Source organism: Orcinus orca, chromosome 15, assembly GCF_937001465.1.
Source record: "Orcinus orca chromosome 15, mOrcOrc1.1, whole genome shotgun sequence".
In the NCBI taxonomy this organism is placed as follows: domain Eukaryota; kingdom Metazoa; phylum Chordata; class Mammalia; order Artiodactyla; family Delphinidae; genus Orcinus; species Orcinus orca.
Genome location: NC_064573.1, coordinates 56,362,321 through 56,389,689, shown reverse-complemented (window position 1 = coordinate 56,389,689; position 27,369 = coordinate 56,362,321). Strand labels below are relative to the sequence as shown.

Here is a 27,369-nt window from a genome sequence, read left to right as displayed (position 1 = left end):
AGCTTGGAGCTACATGCCACTCAAACCTGAGTATACATGCCTCTTAGCTGCATACCTCTCAAACCTTTATTTAATACTATGTTCCCATGGGGCCACTAAGAACCAACGAATCATCCTCAGGTTGGCAAAGTAAACTGGAGAAATTGTGGATTTCTGGGTCATCTTTTGAGGTGTGCATTCACTTCTGGCAAACATTGCTCCTGACAGTGTCATTTCTCCTGCACAGTTGGCTGACCCAAGCGCTTGCTTCTTTTGGTTTTATACAGTGTAGCAGCCGAAGAGTTAACTAAGTTGCTCAAGGTCATGGCCCATCGAGGCATCAAAAATGATTAGACTCTTGAGTCTTTCTATGTCATCACATTGCTTTCTAGCAAGGGATTTTACTTTGAATTTTTCAAATCCCTGACCCATTTTTAAACTTGCAGGTTGGACTTGTGAACCAAGGAAAATGGTAATTTGCAGGGGAGAGATTTCAAATACCTACTGATAGGAAGGACTGCCTTAAAGTGGCATAAAAGACCTCGAGGTTTTCAAAGTCACTTCACAAGGCTTTTTGAGTCTTCTGAACATCAAATGATTCTCTCAAAAAGAACATACCTCTAATCTCAAGGTTAAAGAAAGGAGGGTGAAAAGCAAGGACTGTTGTCAAAGCCTGTTCTGAAAAAATGTGGAAGAGCACATGGGCAGAAGAAGGGATAAGTATAAAATGTTTTCATCTATATTTTAATATAATTATGTGGCGATTTCTTTCCATACATTGATTTGAAATTTCTAGTCCATCAGGCTTATTTTATTTTTAGATTTCTTTCTTTTCTTAATTATATATTGGGTTGGCCAAAAAATTCGTTTGGAATTTTCTGTAGCATCTTATGGAAAAACTCAAACAAACTTTTTGGCTAACCCAATATTATATTTTTTAATATGTGTATATGGATGTATATACACACATATCTATACACACGTGTGTGTGTGTGTGTGTGTGTGTGTGTGTGTGTGTGTATATATATATATATATATATATATATATATATATGCATGTATTTTGATTGTAAGAGTTGTAGAAGTCCAGGAAAATTTTCAACCTTACCAAGTCTGTTATCCAAGGTCAGGGCCCTGACTTGGCAAGAATAGAGTATTAGCACTTGGGATCTAGACATTTGAGTTAATACACTCAAATATCTTGAATTTCCTGGATGCTTTGGGCCTACAGAAGTAAGAACTATCGCTTTTTCCAGTTGAAGGCTACTTCTGCCATCTGCTTGAAGATGATATGGGGACTTCTGCCTAGCAAGATTAGATATGTCCTTTTAAAATCTACTCACACTTTCTCCCCACAGTCACCAATGGCAAACAAGGATCACTCAAAAACATTGGATCCCCAAGTTTCTGTAAACCTTTCCTAGTTAAAGTTAGTGCTCTCACCTTGTTTATTTTTATTTTTTTCTCCTTTTTCAATTCTAATTTTATTATTTTGAGTCCTCTCCCTCTTTTTCTTGATGAATCTGGCTAATGGTTTATCAATTTTGTTTATCTTCTCAAAGAACCAGCTTTTAGTTTTATTGATCTTTGCTATTTTTTTTTTGTTTCTATTTCATTTATTTGTGGTCTGATCTTTATGATTTCTTTCCTTCTTCTAACTTTGGGTTTTGTTTGTTCTTCTTTCTCTAGTTCCTTTAGGTGTAAGGTTAGATTGTTTATTTGATATTTTTCTTGTTTCTTGAGGTAGGCTTGTATGGCTATAAACTTCCCTCTTAGAACTGCTTTTGCTGCATCCCATAGGTTTTGGATTGTTGTGTTTTCATTGTCACTTTCCTCTAGGTATTTTTTAATTTCCTCTTTGATTTCTTCAGTGATCTCTTGGTTATTTAGTAACGTATTGTTTAGCCTCAATGTATTTGTGTTTTTTACGTTTTTTCCCCCTGTAATTGATTTCTAATCTCATAGCATTGTGGTCAGAAAAGATGCTTGATATGATTTCAATTTTCTTAAATTGACTGAGGCTTGATTTGTGACCCAAGATGTGCTCTATCCTGGAGAATGTTCCATGCACACTTGAGAAGAAAGTGTAATCTGCTGTTTTTGGATGGAATGTCCTATAAATATCAATTAAAGCTATCTGGTCTATTGTGTCATTTAAAGCTTGTATTTACTTATTAATTTTCTGTTTGGATGATCTGTCCATTGGTGTAAGTGAGATGTTAAAGTCCCCCATTATTATTCTGTTACTGTCGATTTCCTCTTTTATAGCTGTTAGCAGTTGTCTTATGTATTGAGGTGCTCTTATGTTGGGTGCATATATATTTATAATTGTTATATCTTCTTCTTGGATTGATCCCTTGATCATTATGTAGTGTCCTTCCTTGTCTCTTGTAATATTCTTTATTTTAAAGTCTATTTTATCTGATATGAGTATTGCTACTTCAGCTTTCTTTTGATTTCCATTTGCATGGAATATCTTTTTCCATACCTTCACTTTCAGTCTGTATATGTCCCTAGATCTGAAGTGGGTCTCTTGTAGACAACATATAGATGGGTCTTGTTTTTATATCCATTCAGCAAGCCTGTGTCTTTTGGTTGGAGCATTTAATCCATTCACATTTAAGGTAATTTTTTTTTTTTTTTTTTTTTTTTTATTTTTGGCTGTGTTGGGTCTTCGTTTCTGTGCGAGGGCTTTCTCTAGTTGTGGCAAGCGGGGGCCACTCTTCATCGCGGTGCGCGGGCCTCTCACTATCGCGGCCTCTCTTGTTGTGGAGCACAGGCTCCAGACGCGCAGGCTCAATAGTTGTGGCTCACGGGCCTAGTTGCTCCGCGGCATGTGGGATCTTCCCAGACCAGGGCTCGAACCCGTGTCCCCTGCATTGGCAGGCAGATTCTCAACCACTGCGCCACCAGGGAAGCCCTAAGGTAATTATTGATATGTATGTTCCTGTGACCATTTTCTTAATTGTTTTGGGTTTGTTTTTGTCGGTCCTTCTCTTGTGTTTCCCACTTAGAGAAGTTCCTTTAGCATTTGTTATAGAGCTGGTTTGGTAATGCTGAATTTTCTTAGCTTTTGCTTGTCTGCAAAGCTTTTGATTTCTCCATCAAATCTGAATGGGATCCTGTCCGGGTAGAGTAATCTTTGTTGTAGGTTCTTCCCTTTCATCACTTTAAGTATGTCATGCCACTCCCTTCTGGCTTGTAGAGTTTCTGCTGAGAAATCAGCTGTTAATCTTATGGGAATTCCCTTGTATGTTATTTGTCGTTTTTCCCTTGTTGCTTTCAATAATTTTTCTTTGTCTTTAATTTTTGCCAATATGATTACTATATGTCTCAGCATGTTTCTCCTTGGGTTTATCCTGTATGGGACTCTCTGTGCTTCTTGGACTTGGGTGGCTATTTCCTTTCCCATGTTAGGGAAGTTTTTGACTATAATCTCTTCAGTTATTTTCTGGGGTCCTTTCTCTCTCTCTTCTCCTTCTGGGACCCCTATAATGTGAATGTTGTTGTGTTTAATGTTGTCCTAGAAGTCTCTTAGGCTGTCTTCATTTCTTTTCATTCTTTTTTCTTTATTCTGTTCTGCAGCAGTGAATTCCACCATTCTGTCTTCCAGGTCACTTATCCGTTCTTCTGCCTCAGTTATTCTGCTATTGATTCCTTCTAGTGTACTTTTCTTTTCAGTTATGGTATTGTTTGTTCTTTAATTCTTCTAGTCTTTGTTAAACATTTCTTGCATCTTCTCGATCTTTAACTCCATTCTTTTTCCGAGGTCCTGGATCATCTTCACTATAATTATTCTGAATTCTTTTTCTGGAAGGTTGCCTATCTCCACTTCATTTAGTTGGTTTTCTGGGGTTTTATCTTGTTCCTTCATCTGGTACATAGCCCTCTGCCTTTTCACCTTGTCTATCTTTCTGTGAATGTGGTTTTTGTTCCACAGGCTACAGGATTGTAGTTCTTCTTGTTTCTGCTCTCTGCTCTCTGGTGGATCTCACCTTGTTTAAAAATGATGCTAATTCTCAATATCTTTACATCACTTGTGTCTTGTTTTATTTCTAATGATATTTATTTAGATTGTGATTTTATTTTTCCTTGATCAGATTTGTCAATGTTTGATCTGTTTTAGTGTCTCCTACCCTACTTCTGCCCACCCCACACGTTTCCTCTACAGATCCTGTTCTTGTTTATCAATTACAACATTTTTCTGCTTTTTGATTTATTAATTAACCTTTTATCTTTATCTGGCTAGTGGCTGTAATTACTTACTCTGTGTCAGGCATTGTGATAAGAATTTTACCTTTATCACATGAATTCATTTCTAGCTATTGATTTTATTGGCTTTGTTTTGCTTTTCTCTTTTTAAATTGTAGAGTTGAATACTTTATTTAAAATGACCTTTCCCATAAAATATTATTCTTTAATAAAATTATATTCTGTAAACATTAGAGTGAATCACTGATAAAATACATCTGCACAAATTTTAAATGGGAAATATTGTTTACAGCAATATTTAAAACATATCTCAGTCTGGGAGCACTTTTGAGCTAGCAGGAAGTAGACCTGCTAATTGAATACTGAAAAACATTTTGTAAGCCAGAGAATTCTTTTTTTAAAAAAAATTCCAAATGTAATGTTATCCTCAGTCAGTAAAAGTTTTGAGGATATGTCTCTTTGGTTGAAGCTGGGGTGAAGGACTCAGAGCCTGGACAACTCAGTTCTCTTTTTTTTACTTCATCATTTTCATCTCAACAGCAACTCCATAGGACCTTAATGCTTCATGAGGCAGTGTGATCTCTTTCACCCTTTTTATTTTACGAATGTGGAAACTGGGAACCAAAGGTTTCTTCTTCTTTAATGTTAATTGCTGTATATCGTTTCTTTCTTTTTTTTTTTTTTTGCGGTACGCGGGCCTCTCACTGCTGTGGCCTCTCCCGTTGCGGAGCACAGGCTCCGGACGCGCAGGCTCAGTGGCCATGGCCCACAGGCCCAGCTGCTCCGCGGCACGTGGGATCCCCCCGGACCGGGGCACGAACCCGCGCCCCCTGCATCGGCAAGCGGACTCTCAACCATTGCACCACCAGGGAAGCCCTGTATATCGTTTCTTAATCTGATTTTGGCTTTCCCTATTCTATACTTGCCAGTATGTTTTCTTACATGTCAAAATATTTTAGGAGCTTCTGGCTAGCTTTTGTTGTCTGGTTTGGGGATTTTAGGTGAATTATTGTGGCAAATATTTCTTAAAGTTTCTTAAAATTATGCTTATAATTCTTCAAAGAGAGAGCATCAGTTTTCCATGTAGAACCCAGAATATTCTTTTTCACGTTATCTTCTTTGAATATACTTGGACTTCAAAACAGTATCCTGCTTCCATGGAAAACTAGTGACTACTATGCCCACCCACATTTGCATATAGGAAGAGGATCATACAGTCATCATCATTGTCTTTTGTCATCACATATAAGCTGGAGTCCTATGTGGTCCAGTGTCCATGCAGAGTCACATTCAAAGAAACCCTGAACAGCAGGCCAAAGTAATTGAAAGGAAACATGAGTCTCATTAAAGAGTATTCAATGCATAACCCAGAGCAGCACAAATCTCAACACGTCTCCAAAGCCCCTTTCTGCTCCTAAAATATCCATTATTCCACATGCTCTGGTGTCTCTCACACAGCTGCCCCTTACTATCCCTGAAGTCTGAGCAGGTTTGTCTATTTATTTCTCTCCCACTTTTCTCTAACTCTATTATTCCCTACCCCTTGCTCTCAAATCTTTATCTTAAAAACTTGGAAATGAAGTCAGCAAAGACAGACTCCTTTCAAGGGTAAGCAAGGGAAGAAAAGGAAGAGAAAGCAAAGAAGAGAGAAAGCAAAACCTTTTCTTTTAAAGGATTTGGTGGAAGAAAACATGGAAGAACTCAGGGAGGAACACATTTGTCCTTGTCACTTAAGTGGCTATATATGCATTAGCTCATTCAATCCTCACAGTAAGTGTATGAGGTAAATCATGTTACTACAATTTCTATTTTGTTGGTGGGGTAACTAGGACTTCGGGAGATGAAGCAATGTCCTCAGATCACCTAGCTAGTGAGTGAGCAAGGCCCTCACTTTTAAGAAATGTGCTGTAATATTGTATGAAGTTTCCAGAGTTTCATAAAGCTCAATACTGGTGATTTTCCAATTAGAATATATTTTTCCCCCTATGGCCAAGTTTTCTTCTCCAAATCTAAGCCCTGTGAAGTGCATCTTTGCTTAAAATGAATCTTTATCAGATGATTTATGCATTACCAATCTGCTGACTTCTTAGTTTTGGAACCTGAACTCTATCAAAAAATTTGCTTTAGTTATTCTAAAAATTTAAAACACATTTTTACAGAATGGTAGAAGTCGTTCTTCCTACAACTATTAGGATATTTTTTGTTGATACAGATAAATTAGATAGAGTGGGTTTCTTTTAGCAGGTAAGATTAGTATGGAGATGTCCTGGAAGGTGTTTCCACCAACATGAGGGCACGCACAGAGGCCTCTGTAATACTTGTATTGGTATTGGAGTCTCGAGAATAAAGGCAAGGCTTGGAAGGAAGCAACAAAGTTGCCATGTTGCCATGGTAGGAGATAAGAAAAATTATATTTTTCTAAAGGGAGGAGGTTACAACTATGATCTCTGGTGTGAAGGAGGAAGAAACATAACTATTGTGGACATTTGAACAATATCAAAGGGTTCTTTGTGGTAAACACTACTATATCAATTGTGTAATAGGCATTATATCTTGTCATAATTCAGCATATGGTCTTTCCCTTGATTTGTGAGTTAGGGAAGCCCTGTGAGGAAGTGCATGAGAGTTCAGAGGGCAGGAAAATAAATAGGCACTTGCTTCAATGTGACTCTCCCAGGACCCAGATATTCATGATGAAATTGGCCTTGGAGAATGCAGACAATTGTAAACAGTCACTATCCCAACCCATTATTTATACAACAAAAATTAAATGAAATACTCCTTGAATGTGGGCAGGCATGTTGGAAAATAATTTTTGAAAAGGTAAATTCTAGGATATCTTTACATCTAGGAAGGCAGAGAGCTTTTGTAGCTGATGCTTCTACAAGTCAGAGCTTCTCTGTTCTGAGTATAATGAGGATGTTCTGTGCTCTGTACGTGGTCATTCCTGATCAATCAGTACCTTTCTACTTCTTTAGTCCCAAAGTATAAAGGGCATATGTACTTTGGTTTTAGTACGTGTCTGAACTTGGGTGCATGGCGTTCTTGGTCATCTGTTCTTTACAGCTGACCTTTTAAGCTGAGAAGGAAATGGGAAAGGGAACTAATATCCAGGTGGCTTCTGTGTTCAGGTGCCCTGTGGGTGTTTTATATACTATCTCATTTACCTGCAGGGAGAAACAGCAAATAGGTAATACTGTCTCCATTTCTCTGATGAAGAAACTAGAGAGTTGAGGTACCTCATCTAAGCTCACACAGATGGTAGACAGGCAGAGTGGGGATTTGAATTCAGATTTGCCTGATTCCTTACCCTGTGGTGCTGCCCTAAACTGTGATATTCCAAAGGACAGAGTCGACACATACAGCTTAGGATCCGTTCATATATGAGGTGTTAAATACATATCAAATATTTGTAGCATATCGCTAAGGGAAATGATTGAATCCAGTCAAATATTAAAATTTGTTTACATAAATCAACTTTGTTTCTGTTTACATGATGTTTTAATTTGACCTGTTGTTTTGGTTGTTGTTGATTCAGCATTTATTTTTTATTGTGGTATAATTGACATACAACATTATATTAGTTTCAGGTATACAACATAATTATTTGATATTAGCCTATATTGCAAAATGATCACCACAGTAAGTCTAGTTAATATCCATCATCACAAATAGCTACAAATTTTTTTTCTTGAGATCAGAACTTTTAAGATCTATTCTCTTAGCAACTTTTGAATATGCAGTACAGTGTTATTAACTATAGTCCCCATGCTATACATGACATACCCATGACTTATATAATTTATAACTGGAAATTTGTACCTTTTGACCCCCTTTGCCCATTTCGGCCCCCACCTCCACCCCGTGCCTCTGGCAACCACCAATCTGTTCTCTGTATCTCTGAGCTTGTTTTTTGTTTTTATTGGAATCCACGTATATGTGAAGTCATACAGTATTTGTCTTTCTGTCTGGCTTATTTCAGTTAGCATAATGCCTTTGCGGTTTATCCATGTTGCTGCAAATGGTAAGATTTCATTCTTTTTATGGCTGAATAATATTTCATTGTATATATAAACTTCATTTTAAATTTTTAACTTTTTTTTTTTTTTTTTGGTGGTACACGGGCCTCTCACTGTTGTGGCCTCACCCGTTACGGAGCACAGGCTCCGCACATGCAGGCTCAGCGGCCATGGCTCACAGGCCCAGCCGCTCCACGGCATGTGGGATCTTCCCGGACCGGGGCACGAACCCGTGTCCCCTGCATCGGCAGGCGGACTCTCAACCACTGCGCCACCAGGGAAGCCCAATTTTTTAACTTTTTAAAATTTTATTTTAGAGTATGTTTTAAAAAATTTATAAATCTCATTTTTATTTTATTTTATTTTATTTTTTATCCTGAAGGTAGTTTTATTAGTATTGTTGATATAATTTTCTAGGTCAAAAGTGAAGCCTGTCCTACCTAGAGTGCCACCTTGGCAAACTGAAATTTAGGTAACTTTCATGTCCCTATAAATGCTCCAATTGACTAGAAATGCAGTGTATCAGTCAGCAAATTCCCAAATGCCAGGCTGGCTCTGTACAGTAATTTCCTTGTTTCTTCTCACCCCAAATAAGCTTGACTATGTGGGCCCAGCCAGTCAGATATTTTCTTTTTTTTTTTTCCCTCTAAATCTGGAACTTTTATTTTTTATTTATGTATTTTTAACATCTTTATTGGAGTATAATTGCTTTACCATGTTGTGTTAGTTCCTGCTGTATAACAAAGTGAATTAGCTATATGTGTACATATATCTCCATATCCCCTCCCTCTTGTGTCTCCCTCCCACCATCGCTATCACACCCCTCTAGGTGGTCACAAAGCACCGAGCTGATCTCCCCATGCTATGCAGCTGCTTCCCACTAGCTATTTTACATTTGGTAGAGTGTATATGTCGATGCTGCTCTCTCACTTCATCCCAGCTTATCCTTCCCCATCCCCGTGTCCTCAAGTCCACTCTCTATGTCTGTGTCTTTATTCTTGTCCTGCCCCTAGGTTCATGAGAACCCTTTTTTTTTTTTTTTTAGTTTCCATATATATGTATTAGCATATGGTATTTGTTTTTCCCTTTCTGACTTACTTCACTCTGTATGACAGATTCTATATCCATCTACCTCACTACAGATAACTCAATTTCACTTCTTTTTATGGCTGAGTAATATTAAACTGTATATATGTGCCACATCTTTTATTTTTTTGTGTGTGATTGACATAAATTTGTTTTTAGTGAACACTTTTATCTTTTGTTTCTAAGTTGACATCTTTTTTTTTAACATCTTTATTGGAGTATGATTGCTTTACAAGGGCGTGTTAGTGTCTGCTTTATAACAAAGTGAATCAGCTATACATATACATATGTTCCCATATCTCTTCCCTCTTGCATCTCTCTCCATCCCACCCTCCCTATCCCACCCCTCTAGGTGGTCACAAAGCACCGAGCTGATCTCCCTGTGCTATGCAGCTGCTTCCCACTAGTTATCGGTTTTACATTTAGTAGTGTATATATGTCCATGCCACTCTATCACTTTGTCCCAGCTTTCACTTTCCCCTCCCCATGTCCTCAAGTCCATTCTCTAGTAGGTCTGCTTCTTTATTTCCATCCTGCCCCTAGGTTCTTCACGACCTTTTTTTTTTTTTTTTAGATTCCATATATATGTGTTAGCATATGGTATTTGTTTTTCTTTCTGACTTACTTCACTCTGTATGACAGACTCTAGGTCCATTCACCTCACTACAAATAACTCAATTTCCTTTATTTTTATGGCTGAGTAATATCCATTGCATATATATGCCAAATCTTCTTTATCCATTCATCTATGCATGGACACTTAGGTTGCTTCCATGTCCTCGCTATTGTAAATAGAACTGCAGTGAATGTTGTGGTACATGACTCTTTTCGAAGAGTCATGGTTTTCTCAGGGTATATGCCCAGTAGTGGGATTGCTGGGTCATATGGTAGTTCTATTTTTAGTTTTTTAAGGAACCTCCATACTGTTCTCCATAGTGGCTGTATCAATTTACATTCCCACCAACAGTGCAAAAGGGTTCCCTTTTCTCCACACCCTTTCCAGCATTTATTTTTTGTAGATTTTTTGATGATGGCCATTCTGACTGGTGTGAGATGACATCTCATTGTACTTTTGATTTGCATTTCTCTAATGATTAATGATGTTGAGCATTCTTTCATGTGTTTGTTGGCAATCTGTATATCTTCTTTGGAGAAATGTCTATGTAGGTCTTCTGCCCATTTTTGGATTGGATTGTTTGTTTTTCTGATATTGAGCTGCATGAGCTGCTTGTAAATTTTGGAGATTAATTCTTTGTCAGTTGCTTCTTTTGCAAATATTTTCTCTCTATCTGAGGGTTGTCTTTTCATCTTGTTTATGGTTTCCTTTGCTGTGCAAAAGGTTTTAAGTTTCATTAGGTCCGATTTGTTTATTTTTGTTTTTATTTCCATTTCTCTAGGAGGTGGGTCAAAAAGGATCTTGCTGTGATTTATGTCAAAAAGTGTTCTTCCTATGTTTTCTTCTAAGAGTTTTATAGTGTCTGGCCTTACATATAGTACTTTAATCCATTTTGAGTTCATTTTTCTGTATGGTGTTAGGGAGTGTTCTAATTTCATTCTTTTACATGTAGCTGTCCAGTTTTCCCAGCACCACTTATTGAAGAGGCTGTCTTTTCCCCATTGTATATTCTTGCCTCCTTTATCAAAGATAAGGTGACCATAGGTGCATGGGTTTATCTCTGGGCTTTCTATCCTGTTACATTTATCTATATTTCTGTTTTTGTGCCAGTACCATACTGTCTTGATTACTGTAGCTTTGTAGTATAGTCCGAAGTCAGGGAGCATGATTTCTCCCACTCTGTTATTCTTTCTTAAGATTGCTTTTGCTCTTCAGGATCTTTTGGGTTTCCATACAAATTGTGAAATTTTTTGTTCTATTTCTGTGAAAAATGCCAGTGGTAATTTGATAGGGATTGAATTGAATCTGTAGATTGCTTTGGATAGTATAGACATTTTCACAATGTTGATTCTTCCATCCAAGAACATGGTATATCTCTCCATCTGTTGGTATCATCTTTAATTTCTTTTATCAGTGTCTTATAGTTTTCTGCATGTAGGTCTTTTGTCTCCTTAGGTTTATTCCTAGGTATTTTATTCTTTTTGTTGCAGTGGTAAATGAGAGTGTTTCCTTAATTACTCTTTCAGATTTATCATCAGTAGTGTATAGGACTGCAAGAGATTTATGTGCATTAATTTTGTATCCTGCTACTCTACCAAATTCGTTGTTTAGCTTTAGTAGTTTTCTGGTAGCATCTTTAGGATGCTCTATGTATACTATCATGTCATCTGCAAGCAGTAACAGTTGTACTTCTTCTTTTCCAATTTGGATTCCTTATATTTCTTCTCTGATTGCTGTGGCTAAAACTCTGTTGAATAATAGTGGTGAGAATAAGCAACTTTGTCTTTTTCCTGATCTTAGAGGAAATGGTCCCAGTTTTTCACCATTGAGAACAATGTTGGCTGTGGATTTGTCATATATGGCTTTTATTATGTAAAGGTAAGTTCCCTCTATGCCTACTTTCTGGAGAGTTTTTACCATAAGTGGGTGTTGAATTTTGTCAAAAGCTTTTTCTGCATCTATTGAGATGATCATATGGTTATCTCCTTCAGTTTGTTAATATGGTGTATCACATTGATTGATTTGTGTATATTGAACAGTCCTTGCATTTGTGGGATAACCCCCACTTCATCATGGTGTATAATCCTTTTAATGTGCTGTTGGATTCTGTTCGCTAGTATTTTCTTGAGGATTTTTGCATCTATGTTCTTCAGTGATGTTGGCCTGTGGTTTTCTTTGTTTGTGACATCTTAGTCTGGTTTTGGTATAAGGGTGATGGTGGCCTCGTAGAATGTTTTTGGGAATTTTCCTCCCTCTGCTATATTTTGGAAGGGTTTGAGAAGGATAAGTGTTGGCTCTTCTCTAAATGTTTGATAGAATTTGCCTGTGAAGCTATCTGATCCTGGGCTTTTGTTTGTTGGAAGAATTTTTTTTTTTTTTTTTTTTTTTTTTTTTTGTGGTACGCGGGCCTCTCACTGTTTTGGCCCCTCCTGTTGTGGAGCACAGGCTCCAGACGCACAGTCTCAGCGGCCATGGCTCACATGCCCAGCCTCTCCATGGCATGTGGGATCTTCCTGGACCGGGGCACAAACCCACATCCCCTGCATCGGCAGGCCTACTCTCAACCACTGTGCCACCGGAGAAGCCCTGTTGGAAGATTTTTAATCACAGTTTCAATTTCAGTGCTTGTGATTCGTCTGTTTATATTTTCTTTTTCTTCCTGCTTCAGTCTCAGAAGGTTGTGCTTTTCTAAGAATTTGTCCATTTCTTCCAGGTTGTCCATTGTATTGGCATATAGTTGCTTGTAGTAATCTCTCATGATCCTTTGTATTTCTGCAGTGTCAGTTGTTACTTCTCCTTTTTCATTTCTAATTCTGTTGATTTTAGTCTTCCCCCTTTTTTTCGTGATGAGTCTGGCTAATGGTTTATCAATTTTGTTTATCATCTCATAGAACCAGCTTTTAGTTTTATTGATCTTTGCTATTGTTTCCTTCATTTCTTTTTCATTTATTTCTGATCTGATCTTTATGATTTCTTTCCTTTGGCTAACTTTGGGGTTATTTTGTTCTTCTTTCTCTAATTGCTTTAGGTGTAAAGTTAGGTTGTTTATTTGAGATGTTTCTTGTTTCTTAAGGTAGGATTGTATGGCTATAAAGTTCCCTCTTAGAACTGCTTTTGCTGCATCCCATAGGTTTTGGGTTGTCATGTTTTCATTGTCATTTGTTTCTAGGTATTTTTTGATTTCCTCTTTGATTTCTTCAGTGATCTCTTGGTTATTAAGTAGTGTATTGTTTAGCCTCCATATATTTGTATTTTTACAGATTTTTTCCTGTAATTGATATCTAGTCTCGTAGTGTTGTGGTCGGAAAAGATACTTGATGCGATTTCAATTTTCTTAAATTTACCAAGGCTTGATTTGTGACCCAAGATATGATCTATGCTGGAGAATATTCTATGAGCACTTGAGAAGAAAGTGTATTCTGTTGTTTTTGGATGGAATATCCTGTAAATATCAATTAAGTCCATCTTGTTTAATGTATCATTTAAAGCTTCTGTTTCCTTATTTATTTTCATTTTGGATGATCTGTCCATTGGTGAAAGTGGGTTGTTAAGTCCCCTAGTATTATTGTGTTACTGACTATTTCCCCTTTTATGGCTGTTAGCATTTGCCTTGTGTATAGAGATGCCTCTATGTTGGGTGCAGAAATATTTACAATTGTTATATATTCTTCTTGGATTGATCTCTTGATCATTATGTAATGTCCTTCTTTTTCTCTTGTAATAGTCTTTATTTTAAAGTCTGTTTTGTCTGATATGAGAATTTCTACCCCAGCTTTCTTTTGATTTCCATTTGCATGGAATATCTTTTTCCATCCCCTCACTTTCAGTCTGTGCGTGTCCCTAGGTCTGAAGTGGGTCTCTTGTAGGCAGCATATATATGGGTATTGTTTTTGTATCCATTCAGCGAGTCTATGTCTTTTGGTTGGCGCATTTAATCCATTTACATTTAAGGTAATTATTGATATGTATGTTCCTATTACCATTTTCTTAATTGTTTTGGGTTTGTTATTGTAGGTCTTTTCCTTCTCTTCTGTTTACTGCCTGGTGAAGTTCCTTTAGCATTTGCTGTAAAGCTGGTTTGGTGGTGCTGAATTCTCTTAGCTTTCGCTTGTCTGTAAAGGTTTTAATTTCTCCATCGAATCTGAATGAGATCCTTGCTGGGTAGAGTAATGTTGGTTGTAGGTTTTTCCCTTTTATCACTTTAAATATGCCCTGCCAGTCCCTTCTCGCTTGCAGAGTTTCTGCTGAAAGATCAGCTGTTAACCTTTTGGGGATTTCCTTGTGTGTTATTTGTTGTTTTTCCCGTGCTGCTTTTATTTTTTTTTCTTTGTGTTTAACTTTTGATAGTTTGATTAATATGTGTCTTGGCATATTTCTCCTTGCATTTATCCTCTATGGGACGCTCTGTGCTTCCTGGACTTGATTAACTATTTCCTTTCCCATTTTAGCAAAGTTTTCAACTATAATCTGTTCAAATATTTTCTCAATTCCTTTCTATTTTTTTTCTTCTTCTGGGACCTGTATAATTCGAATGTTGGTGTGTTTAATGTTGTCCTAGAGGTCTCTGAGACTGTTGTCAATTCATTTTTCTTTATTCCGCTCTGCAGTAGTTATTTCCACTATTTTATCTTCCAGGTCATTTATCCGTTCTTCTGCCTCAGTTATTCTGCTATTGATCCCTTCTAGAGAATTTTAAATTTCACTTATTGTGGTGTTCATCGTTTGTTTGCTCTTTAGTTCTTCTAGGTCCTTCTTAAACATTCCTTGTATTTTCTCCATTCTAGTTCCAAGCTTTTGATCCTCTTAACTCTCATTACTCTGAATTCTTTTTCAGGTAGACTGCCTATTTCCTCTTCATTTGTTTGGTCTTGTGGGTTTTTACCTTGCTCCTTCATCTGCTGTGTATTTCTTTGTCTTCTCCTTTTGCTTAACTTACTGTGTTTGGTGTCTCTGTTTTGCAGGCTGCAGGTTCGTAGTTCCTGTTGTTTTTGGTGTCTGTCCCAGTGGGTATGGTTGGTTCAGTGGCTTGTGTAGGCTTCCTGGTGGAGGGAACTGGTGCCTATGTTCTGGTGGGTGGAGCTGGATCTTGTCTTTCTGGTGGGCAGGGCCACATCTGGTGGTGTGTTTTGGGTTGTCTGTCAACTTAGTATGATTTTAGGCAGCCTCTCTGTTAATGTGTGGGGTTGTGTTCCTGTCTTGATAGTTGTTTGGCATGGGACCCTTAGTAGTACTGGAGTTTGCTGGCTGTTGACTGGAGCTGGGTCTTAAGGTTGAGATGGAGATCTCTGGGAGAGCTCTCGCCAATTGATATTATGTGGCATTGAGAGAAGTCTCTGGAGAAGTCTGGTGGTCCTACTCCTGAGCTCGGCTCTCCCACGTCAGCATCTCAGGCCTGACACCAGGCTGTTGCACCAAGATCCCGTCAGTCCCACTACTCAGAAGAAGAGGGAGAAAAGAATAAAGAAAAAAATATTAATAAAGGAAAAGGAAAAATAAATTAAAAAAAGAAAAAAGTTATGAAAAAATAATAGTAAAAAAAAAAGAGAAAAGAATCGAGCAACCAAACCAATAAACACATCCACCAATGATAAGAAGTGCTAAACACTAAACTAAGATAAACATAAAAATCAGAAACAAATCAGTCGCAGGTAGCAATCCCCAAGTCTACAGTTGCTCCTGAAGTCCACCACCAGAATTTTTCGACGATTTGTTGTTTATTGAGGTGTTCCACAGATGCAGGGCACATCAAGTTCATTGTGGGGATTTAATCTGCTGCTCCTGGGGCTGCTGGGAGAGATTTCCCTTTCTCTTCTTTGTTCGCACAGCTCCTGGGGTTCAGCTTTGGATTTGGCCCCACCTCTGCATGTAGGTTGCCCTCAGGCATCTTTTCCCCACCCAGACAGGAGGGGGGCGGTTAAAGCAGTGGCTGATTAGGGGGCTCTTGCTCATTCAGGCTGGGGTGTGGGAGGGGTACGGTAGTTATAATTGGAATGTGGGGCAAGCCTGTGGCAGCAGGGGCTGATATGATGTTGCAACAACCTGGGGCACGCTGTGTGTTCTCCCTGGGAAGTTGTTCCTGGATCATGGGACCCTGGCAGTGGTGGGCTGCACAGGATCCTGAGGGGAGTGGCGGGTGGATAGTGACCTGTGTTTGCACACAGGATTCTTGTTGGCTGCAGCAGCAGTGTTAGTGTTTCATGCCTGTCTCTGGGGTCTGAGCTGATAGCCGCAGCTTGCACCCATCTCTGAAGCTCGTTTAGGTGGTGCTCTGAATCCACTCTCCTTGAGCACCTGAAACAATGGTTTCTTGCCTCTTAGGGAGGTCCAAACTTTTTCCTGGATTCACACCCTCCTAGCTGTGGCGCCCTAGCCCCCTTCAGGCTGTGTTCACACAGCCAACCCCAGTCCTCTCCTTGGGATTTGATCTGTGAAGCCCGAGCCTCAGCTCCCAGCCCCCACCTGCACCAGCGGGTGAGCAGAGAAGCCTCTCAGGCTGGTGAGTGCTGGTCTGCACTGATCCTCTTTGTGGGAATGTCTCCACTTTGCCCTCTGCACCCCTGTTGCTGCGCTGTCCTCTGTGGCTCTGAAGCTTCTCCCCTATCCACCCCCCATCTCCGCCAGTGAAGGGGCTTCCTAGTGTGTGGAAACTTCCTCCTTCACAGCTCCCTCCCAGAGGTGTAGATCCCATCCCTATTCTTCTGTTTCTGTTTTTTCTTTTGCCCTACCCAGGTACGTGGGGATTTTCTTGCATTTTGCGAATTCTGAGGTCTTCTGCCAGTGTTCAGTAGGTGTTCTGTAGGAGTTGTTCCACATGTAGATGTATTTTTGATGTACTTGGTGGGGAGGAAGGTGATCTCCACATCTTACTCCTCCGCCGTCTTGAAGATCCCCCCAAACCTCATTTTTAAATCCATTCATCTGTTGATGGACACTTAGATTGCTTCCATATCTCGGTCATTGTAAATAATGCTGCAGTAAACATAGGAGTGAATATATCTTTTTGTGTTAGTATTTATTTTCCCCGTTGAATAAAAACTCATAGTAGGATTGCTGGATCATATGGTAGTTCTATTTCTAATGTTTTGATAAATCCCCATAATGTTTTTCATAGTGGCTGCGCCAATATACATTCTTGGCAACAGTGCACAAGTGTTCCCTTTTCTCCGCATCCTTGCCAACACTTATTATTTCTTGTATTTTGATGACAGCCAGTCTATCAGGTGTGAGGTGATAGCTCAGTGTTGTTTTGATTTGTATTTCCTTTGTGATTAGTGACATTGAGCACCTTTTCATGTACCTCTTGGCCATTTGTATGTCTTTGGAAAAATGCCTATTCAGATTCTCTGTCCATTTTTAAATTTTTTTTTTCTATTGAGTGAGTTCTTTATATATTTTGGGTATCAACCCCTTATTAGATACATGGTTAGCAAATATTTTCTCCCATTCAGTAGGATGCCTTTTCATTTTGTTGATGGTTTCTTTTGCTGGGCAGAAGCTTTTTAGTTTGTCATTGTCCCACTTGTTTTTATTTGCTTTTGTTGTCTGTGTTTTGGTGTCAAATGCAAAACTAATCACCAAGATTGATGTCAGAGAGCTTACTGCCTATGTTTTCTTCTAGGAGTTGTATGGTTTCAGGTCTTACAGTCAAGTCTTTAATCCATTTTTAAAAATTTTAATTTATTTTTTGGCTGCATTGGGTCTTCGTTGCTGTGCATGGGCTTTCTCTAGTTGCGGCGAGCAGGGGCTATTCTTCATTACGGTTTGTGGGCTTCTCATTGTGGTGGCTTCTCTTGTTGTAGAGCATAGGCTCTAGGCACCTGGGCTTCAGTTGTTGTGGCTGCGCTGCATGAGGGATCTTCCCGGACCAGGGATCCAGCCTGTGTCCCCTGCATTGGCAAGGAGATTCTTAACCACTGCACCACCAGGGAAGTCCCTTTAATACATTTTGAGTTAATTTTTGTCTATGGTGTTAGATGGTGGTCCAGTTTCATTTTTTTGTACGTGGCTGTCCAGCTTTTCCAACACCATTTATTGAAGAGACTGGCCCTTTCCCCATTGTATATTGTTGACTCCTTTGTCATAAATTAATTGGCCAGCAACTGAAGCAGGTATAGGAGAACTCAGGCTGAAGAGATATGGGTTGAGGTCTGTTATATGTATATTTAAATTCCTTAAAAATAAGGAATTTTTGATAATAATACTTTGATAATAATACAGACTTAGTTACCCTCTAATGCAAAGGACAGTTTTTAATGCAAAGGCATAATAACTGATTTAGAATTCAAGAATATGTAGGGCAGGTGTTGGCTAACTATGGACGATGGGCCAGGTGACACCCCCTGATGGTTTTTGTAAATAAAGGTTTTATTGTAACACAACCCATTTGTTTCCATATTGTCTGACTGCTTTTGCACTACAGTGGCAAAGTTGAGTACTTGTGACAGAGTCTAGATGCCCACAGAGTCTAAAATATTTACTCTCTGGCCCTTAACAGAATAAGTTTGCCGACTACTGACATAGAGCTTAAATGGGACGATTTTTAGCTAGGGAAGCCTCCCTGTGTTGCTTTCTATAGGTGAGGATGACTTGTCCTTTTGTCAAGACGTTCACCGGTCTGTTGGTTCATTTGAGTGCTTTGTGAATTGGTGCTATTATACAGTTGGCAGACAGTTTCCGACTGCCAATTTGGACACTTTCCCCTGAAACGATGACAGATGAAAGATTTCTTGAGGTCCTTTCCAGGTTAAGCTCTGGTGTTGGGAAAATGTACAGTGCTGGCAATGTGAAATGACAGCAATTTGGGGAAGATTCGCTACGAATACACATATATATATATACATATATATATATACACTTTTTCATATTAGGCAGGTTTTTCATTCTATTGGGAGGAAAAAGCACTCTTCATTCTATTGGGAGGAAAAAGCACTCTTCATTCTATTGGGAGGAAAAAGCACTCTTTATCCAGGTTGGATGTCGTTTGAGAGATGAAGGATCTGTTTTGCTCATAAGGAGATTTCAGAAGAACTTGTTATAGATAGTAGATCACAATTTATAGGCAATTTCTTCATGTATCACCAAAAGAGACAATTTCTAACACTTTACTACCAGTTTTCATTACCTTCAATTTGCTGGAAAGGCCAAAAGTGCTGTGCAAATATGTAAGAACATCCTTTTGCAGGATCATACATTTATAGAAATGCTGAGTTACTGAGGGAACTCCCACAGTAGCAGCTAAATTTAATGATCCTACAGTGCATCAGTTGGACCGATGCACTGGAGGATCTATTAAACCCACATTTCCCACGTTGGGAAATATTCTGCTTCCTAAACTGTCAAAGCCACAACAGCAAGTTCAAACATCAGCCACATTATGGCAAGCAGAACTCATGGAGACTCTCCTGTGAAAAAACTCTGACTCTTTAGAAGGACAGTACAAAAAGACAGAGATGCAGGAAGATGAAAGGGGAAAAAAGTAATTCATTAAGGTTTCATGCTCATGTAATAGAATTTTAATGGAGAATTTCTTTTTAATAGATCTTTATTGGAGTATAATTGCTTCACAATACTGTGTTAGTCTCTGTTGTACACCAAAGTGAATCAGCCATGTGCATACGTATGTTCCCATATCCCCTCCCTCTTGCGTCTCCCTCCCATCCTCCCTCTCCCAGCCCTCTAGGTGGTCACAAAGCACCGAGCTGATCTCCCTGTGCTATGCAGCTGCTTCCCACTAGCTATCTATTTTACATTTGGTGATGTATATATGTCGATGCTACTATCACTTCGCCCCAGCTTCCCCTTCCCCCTCCCACCCCGTGTCCTCAAGTCCATTCTCTATGTCTACATCTTTATTCCTGCCCTGCCACTAGGTTCATCAGTACCATTTTTTTTTTTTTTTAGATTCCATATATATGCGTTAGCATACGGTATTTGTTTTTCTCTTTCTGACTGACTTCACTCTGTATGACAGACTCTAGGTCCATCTACCTCACTACAAATAACTCAATTTCGTTTCATTTTATGGCTGAGTAATAATCCATTCTATATATGTGCCACATCTTCTTTATCCATTCATCTGTTGATGGACACTTAGGTTGCTTCCATGTCCTGGCTATTGTAAATAGAGCTGTAGTGAACATTGTAGTACATGACTCTTTTGAATTATGGTTTTCTCAGGGTATATGCCCAGTAGTGGAATTGCTGGGTCATATGGTAGTTCTATTTATAGTTTTTTAAGGAAACTCTATACTGTTCTCCATAGTGGCTGTATCAATTTACATTCCCATCAACAGTGCAAGAGTGTTCCCTTTTCTCCACACCCTCTCCAGGATTTGTTATTTGTAGATTTTTGATGATGGTCATTCTGACCAGTGTGAGATGATATCTCATTGTAGTTTTGATTTGCATTTCTCTAATGATTAATGATATTGAGCACTCTTTCATGTGTTTGTTCACAATCTGTATATATTCTTTGGAGAAATGTCTATTTATGTCTTCTGCCCATTTTTGGATTGTGTTGTTTGTTTTTTTGATATTGAGCTGCATGAGCTGCTTGTAAATTTTGTCAGTTGCTTCATTTGCAACGCCCATTCTGAGGGTTGTCTTTTCATCTTGTTTATGGTTTCCTTTGTGTGCAAAAGCTTTTAAGTTTCATTAGGTCCCATTTGTTTATTTTTGTTTTTACTTCCATTTCTCTAGGAGGTGGATCAAAAAGGATTGTGCTGTGACTTATGTCATAGAGTGTTCTGCCTATGTCTTCCTCTAAGAGTTTGATAGTGTGTGGCCTTACATTTAGGTCTTTAATCCATTTTCAGTTTATTTTTTTGTATGGTCTTAGGGAGTGTTCTAATTTCATTCTTTTACGTGTAGCTCTCCAGTTTTCCCAGCACCACTAATTGAAGAAGCAATTTTTTCTCCACTGCATATTCTTGCCTCCTTTATCAAAGATAAGGTGACCATATGTGTGTGGGTTGAGCTCTGGGCTTTCTATCCTGTTCCATTAATCTATCTTTCTGTTTTTGTGCCAGTACCATACCATCTTGATTACTGTAGCTTTGTAGTATAGTCTGAAGTCTGGGAGCCTGATTCCTTCAGCTCTGTTTTTCTTTCTCAAGATTGCTTTGGCTATTCCGGGTCTTTTGTGTTTCCATACAAATTGTGAAATTTTTTGCTCTAGTTCTGTGAAAAGTGCCAGTGGTAGTTTGACAAGGATTGCACTGAATCTGTAGATTGCTTTGGATAGTAGAGTCATTTTCACATTGTTGATTCTTTCAACCTAAGAACATGATATATCTTTACATCTATTTGTATCATCTTTAATTTATTTCATCAGTATCTTATAATTTTTTGCATGTAGGTCTTTTGTCTCCTTAGGTAGGTTTATTCCTAGATATTTTATTCTTTCTGTTGCAATGGTAAATGGGAGTGTTTTCTTAATTTCACTTTCAGATTTTTCATCCTGAGTGTATAGGGATGCAAGAGATTTCTGTGCATTAATTTTGTATCCTGCTACTTTATGCCAAATACATTGATTAGGTCTAGTAGTTTCTGGTAGCATCTTTAGGATTCTCTATGTATAGTATCATGTCATCTGCAAACAGTGACAGTTTTACTTCTTTTCTGATGTGGATTCCTTTTATTTCTTTTTCTTCTCTGATTGCTGTGGCTAAAACTTCCAAAACTCTGTTGAATAATAGTGGTGAGAGTGGGCAACCTTGTCTTTTTCCAGATCTTAGTGGAAATGGTTTCATTTTTTCACCATTGAGAATGATGTTGGCTGTGGGTTTGTCATATATGGGCTTTATTATGTTGAGGAAAGTTCCCTCTATGCCTACTTTCTGCAGGGTTTTTATCATAAATTGGTGTTGAATTTTGTCAAAAGCTTTCTCTGCATCTATTGAGATCATATGGTTTATCTCCTTCAATTTGTTAATATGGTGTATCACATTGATTGATTTGCGTATATTGAAGAATCCTTGCATTCCTGGAATAAACCCCACTTGATCCTGGTGTATGATCCTTTTAATGTGCTGTTGGATTCTGTTTGCTAGTATTTTGTTGAGGATTTTTGCATCTATGTTCATCAGTGATATTGGCCTGTAGTTTTCTTTCTTTATGGTATGTTTATCTGGTTTTGGTATCAGGGTGATGGTGGCCTCGTAGAATGAGTTTGAGAGTGTTCCTCCCTTTGTTATATTTTGGAAGAGTTTGAGAACGATAGGTGTTAGCTCTTCTCTAAATGTTTGATAGAATTCGCCTGTGAAGCCATCTGGTCCTGGGCTTTTGTTTGTTGGAAGATTTTTAATCACAGTTTCAATTTCAGTGCTTGTGATTGGTCTGTTCACGTTTTGTATTTCTTCCTGGTTCAGTCTCAGAAGGTTGTGCATTTGTAAGCATTTGTCCATTTCTTCCAGGTTGTCCATTTTATTGGCATAGAGTTGCTTGCAGTATTCTCTCATGATCCTTTGTATTTCTGCAGTGTCAGTTGTTACTTCTCCTTTTTCATTTCTAATTCTGTTGATTTGAGTCTTCTCCCTTTTTTTCTTGATGAGTCTGGCTAATGGTTTATCAATTTTGTTTATCATCTCAAAGAACCAGCTTTTAGTTTTATTGATCTTTGCTATCATTTCTTTCATTTCTTTTTGATTTATTTCTGCTCTGATCTTTATGATTTCTTTCCTTCTGCTAACTTTGGGGTTATTTTGTTCTTCTTTCTCTAATTGCTTTAGGTGTAAGGTTAGGTTGGTTATTTGAGATGTTTCTTGTTTCTTAAGGTAGGATTGTATTGCTATAAAATTCCCTCTTAGAACTGCTTTTGTTGCATCCCATAGGTTTGGGTCATTGTGTTTTCATTGTCATTTGTTTCTCGGGTTTTTTTGATTTCCTCTTTGATTTCTTCAGTGTACTCTTCGTTCTTAAGTAGTGTATTGTTTAGCCTCCATGTGTTTGTATTTTTTTACAGATTTTTTCCTGTAATTGATATCTAGTCTCATAGTGTTGTAGTTGGAAAACATACTTGATACAATTTCAATTTTCTTAAATTTACCAAGGCTTGACTTGTGACCCAAGATATGATCTATCCTGGAGAATGTTCCATGAGCACTTGAGAAGAATGTGTATTCTGTTGTTTTTGGATGGAATGTCCTATAAATATCAATGAAATCCATCATGTTTAATGTATCATTTAAAGCTTGTGTTTCCTTATTTATTTTCATTTTGGATGATCTCTCCATTGGTGAAAGTGAGGTGTTAAAGTCCCCTACTATGATTGTGTTATGGCTGTTAGCATTTGCCTTGTGTATAGAGATGCTCCTATGTTGGGTGCATAAATATTTACAATTGTTATATTTTCTTCTTGGATCGATCCCTTGATCATTATTAGTGTCCCTCTTTGTCTCTTGTAATACACTTTATTTTAAAGTCTATTCCGTCTGATATGAGAATTTCTACTCCAGCTTTCTTTTGATTTCCATTTGTATGGAATATCTTTTTCCATCCCCTCACTTTCAGTCTGTTTGTGTCCCTAGGTCTGAAGTGGGTCTCTTGTAGACAGCATATATACGAGTCTTGTTTTTGTATGCATTCAGCCAGTTTGTCTTTTGGTTGGAGCATTTAATCCATTTATATTTAAGGTGATTATCAATATGTATGTTCCTATTACCATTTGCTTAATTGTTTTGGGTTTGTTATTGTAGGTCTTTTCCTTCTCTTGTGTTTCCTGCCTAGAGAAGTTCCTTTAGTATTTGTTGTAAAGCTGGTTTGGTGGTGCTGAATTCTCTTAGCTTTTGCTTGTCTGTAAAGGTTTTAATTTCTCTGTCAAATCTGAATGAGATCCTTGCTGGGTAGAGTAATGTTGGTTGTAGGTTTTTCCCTTTGATCACTTTAAATATGCCCTGCCACTCCCTTCTGGCTTGCAGAATTTCTGCCGAAGGATCAGCTGTTAACTTTACGGGGATTTCCTTGTGTGTTATTTGTTGTTTTTCCCGTGCTGCATTTAATATTTTTTGTTTGTATTTAATTTTTGATAGTTTGATTAATATGTGTCTTGGCATATTTCTCCTTGTATTTATGCTGTATGGGACTCTCTGTGCTTCCTGGACTTGATTAACTATTTCCTTTCCCATTTTAGCAAAGTTTTCAACTATAATCTCTTCAAATATTTTCTCAATCCCTTGTTTCTTTCTTCTTATTCTGGGACGTCTGTAATTCGAATGTTGGTGTGTTTAATGTTGTGCCAGAGGTCTCTGAGACTGTTGTCAATTCTTTTCATTCTTTTTTCTTTATTCTGTTCTGCAGTAGTTATTTCCACTATTTTATCTTCCAGGTCACTTATCAGTTCTGCCTCAGTTATTCTGCTAGTGATCCCTTCTAGAGAATTTAATTTCATTTATTGTGTTGTTCATCACTGTTCGTTTGCTCTTTAGTTTTTCTAGGTCCTTGTTAAACGTTTCTTGTATTTTCTCCATTCTATTTCCGAGATTTTGGATCATCTTTACTATCATTACTCTGAATTCTTTTTCAGGTAGACTGCCCATTTCCTCTTCATTTGTTAGGTCTTGTGGGTTTTTACCTTGCTCCTTCATCTGCTGTGTGTTTCTCTGTCTTCTCATTTTGTTTAACTTACTGTGTTTGGGTTGTCCTTTTCACAGGCTGCAGGTTTGTAGTTCCCGTTGTTTTTGGTGTCTGTCCCCAGTGGCTAAGGTTGATTCAGTGGGTTGTGTAGGCTTCCTGGTGGAGGGGACTAGTGCCTGTTTTCAGGTTGATGAGGCTGGATCTTGTCTTTCTGTTGGGTAGCTCCACATCTGGTGGTGTGTTTTGGGGTGTCTGTGGCCTTATTATGATTTTAGGCAGCCTCTCTGCTTCTGGGTGGGGTTGTGTTCCTGACTTGCTAGTTGTTTGGCATGGGTTGTCCAGGACTGTAGCTTGTTGGTCGTTGCATGAAGCTGGGTCTTGGCGTTGAGATGGAGATCTCTGGGAGTCTTTCGCCATTTGATATTATGTGGAGCTGGGTGGTCTCTTGTGAACCAATGTCCTGAACTTGGCGCTCCCACCTCAGAGGCACAGCCCTTATGCCTGGCTGGAGCACCAAAAGCCTTTCATCCACACGGCTCAGAATAAAAGGTAGAAAAAAAAGATATAAAGAAGAAGATAAAATAAAATAAAATAAGTTGTTAAAATAAAAAGTAAAAAATAATTAAGAAAAAAAATTTTTTAAAGTAATAAAAAAAAAAACCCAAAAAATCCCTCAAAAAAAAGGGCAGGCAGAACCCAAGGATAAATGGTAAAAGCAAAGCTATGCAGACAAAATCACACACAGAAGCATACACACTCACAAAAAGAGAAAAGGGGGAAAAATATATATATATATCTTTGCTCCCAAAGTCCACTTCCTCAATTTGGGATGATTCGTTGTCTATTCAGGTATTCCACAGATGCAGGGTACATCAAGTTGATTGTGGAGATTTAATCCGCTGCTCCTGAGGCTGCTGGGAGATATTTCCCTTTCTCTTCTTTGTTCGCACAGTCCCGGGGTTCAGCTTTGGACTAGGACCTGCCTCTGCGTGTATGTCGCCTGAGGGCGTCTGTTCTTCACTCAGACAGGAAGCGGTTAAAAGACCAGCTGATTCGGGGGCTCTGGGTCACTCTGGCCGGGGGGTGGGAGGCGTGCGGATGCGGGGCGAGCCTGTGGCGACAGAGGCCGGCGTGACGTTGCACCAGCCTGAGGCGTGCCGTGCGTTCTTCCGGGGGAGTTGTCCCTGGATCCTGGTACCCTGGCAGTGGCGGGCTGCACAGGCTCCCGGGAGGGGAGGTGTGGATAGTGACCTGTGCTCGCACACAGGCTTCTTAGTGGCGGCAGCAGCAGCCTTAGCATCTCATGCCCATCTCTGGTGTCCGCGCTGTTAGCTGCGGCTCGCGCCCGTCTCTGAAGCTCCTTTAAGCAGTGCTTTTAATCCCCTCTCCTCGCGCACCAGGAAACAAAGAGGAAAGAAAATGTCTCTTGCCTCTTCGGCAGGTCCAGACTTTTCCCCGGACTCCCTCCCGGTTAGCTGTGGCGCACTAACCCCCTGCAGGCTTTGTTCACGCAACCAACCCTAGTCCTCTCCGTGGGATCTGACCTCCGAAGCCCGAGCCTCAGCTCCCAGCCCTGCCTGCCCCGGCTGGTGAGCAGACCAGCCTCTCGCGGTGGTGAGTGCTTGTCGGCACCGATCCTCTGTGCGGGAATCTCTCTGCTTTGCCCTCCGCACCCCTGTGGCTGCGCTCTCCTCCGCAGCATCGAAGCTTCCCCCTCCGCCACCCGCAGTCTCTGCCCGCGAAGGGGCTTCGTAGTGTGTGGAAACCTTTCCTCCTTCACAGCTCCCTCTCACCGGTGCAGGTCCCGTCCCTATTCTTTTGTCTCTGTTTTTTCTTTTTTCTTTTGCCCTACCCAGGTACGTAGGGGTTGTCCCTGCCTTTTGGGAGGTCTGGTCTTCTGCCAGCGTTCGGTAGGTGTTCTGTAGGAGTTGTTCCACATGTAGACGTATTTCTGATGTATTTGTAGGGAGGAAGGTGATCTCCACGTCTTACTCTTCTGCCATTTTGAAGCTCCTCCTCCAATTTTCTTTTAATTAGTGACTACATAATATATCTTTCTATCCTTTTACCTTTAATCTATATCTATATACTTAAAAATGGATTTCTCATAGACTGTATATAACTGGGTCTTAATTTTTTATCCAGTGTGATCACTTCTCTATTTTTACTGGTGTGTTTCCACCATATACAATTAATATAATCTTTGCTATGAATAGATTTAAATCCATCATCTTGTTAGTTGCTTTTGACTGAATGCTGGACAATCCGTACAGAACAGTAGAGACAGGGTATTTATGACTAGCAGTGGGCACGCCTCTTCTTCTGATGGCCGTTCATTTATGTAAGGTGTTGAGCTGGATTTTGGTTTTGTTGTCCTCTGATTATCTTCAGGGTACCATCAGGTTCAAATTTTTTTCGTGTTACTTTGTACTTAATGTGGGGGCTATGATGCTAGATGGTTTTTCCTCAGTATTTCTGCCTCATTCTCAGATCTTCTCTGTTTACCTCCACGTTGGGAGGGGCTCTTCCTTCACCCTCAGAAATCACACGCCATCATTTCTGCAACATCCTATGGTTACACCAATCACCTCTGTCCAATGTGGTGTTGGGGAGAGCAGAGGAACATGCGTAGCAGTGGGCAAGAATAATTAGAACCCTCTGGGAGGCTGCGTACCAGAAAGGCTTTTGTTTAAGATTGACGCAGAGCAAAATTTTGAGCCCTTTAATTTCCATTTTTAAAATAAATTTATTTATTTTATTTTCTTTTTGGCTGCGTTGGGTCTTCGTTGCTGCACACGGGCTTATCTCTGGTTGTGGCGAGCGGGGGCTACTCTTCATTTTGGTGTGCAGGCTTCTCATTGTGGTGGCTTCTTTTGTTGGGAGCAT

The 27,369-nt window shown here is 39.2% G+C and overlaps 1 long non-coding RNA gene across 1 annotated transcript in view; it reads right to left on the bottom strand.

The window, feature by feature from the left end:
- Positions 1-15,130: 15,130 nt before the first annotated feature.
- Positions 15,131-27,369, bottom strand: part of LOC125961303 (uncharacterized) — a 42,979-nt gene continuing 30,740 nt past the window's right edge. The window contains exon 2 of the long non-coding RNA XR_007471844.1: positions 15,131-15,769. This is a non-coding gene — a long non-coding RNA (uncharacterized LOC125961303). The remainder of the gene's footprint in view (positions 15,770-27,369) is intronic.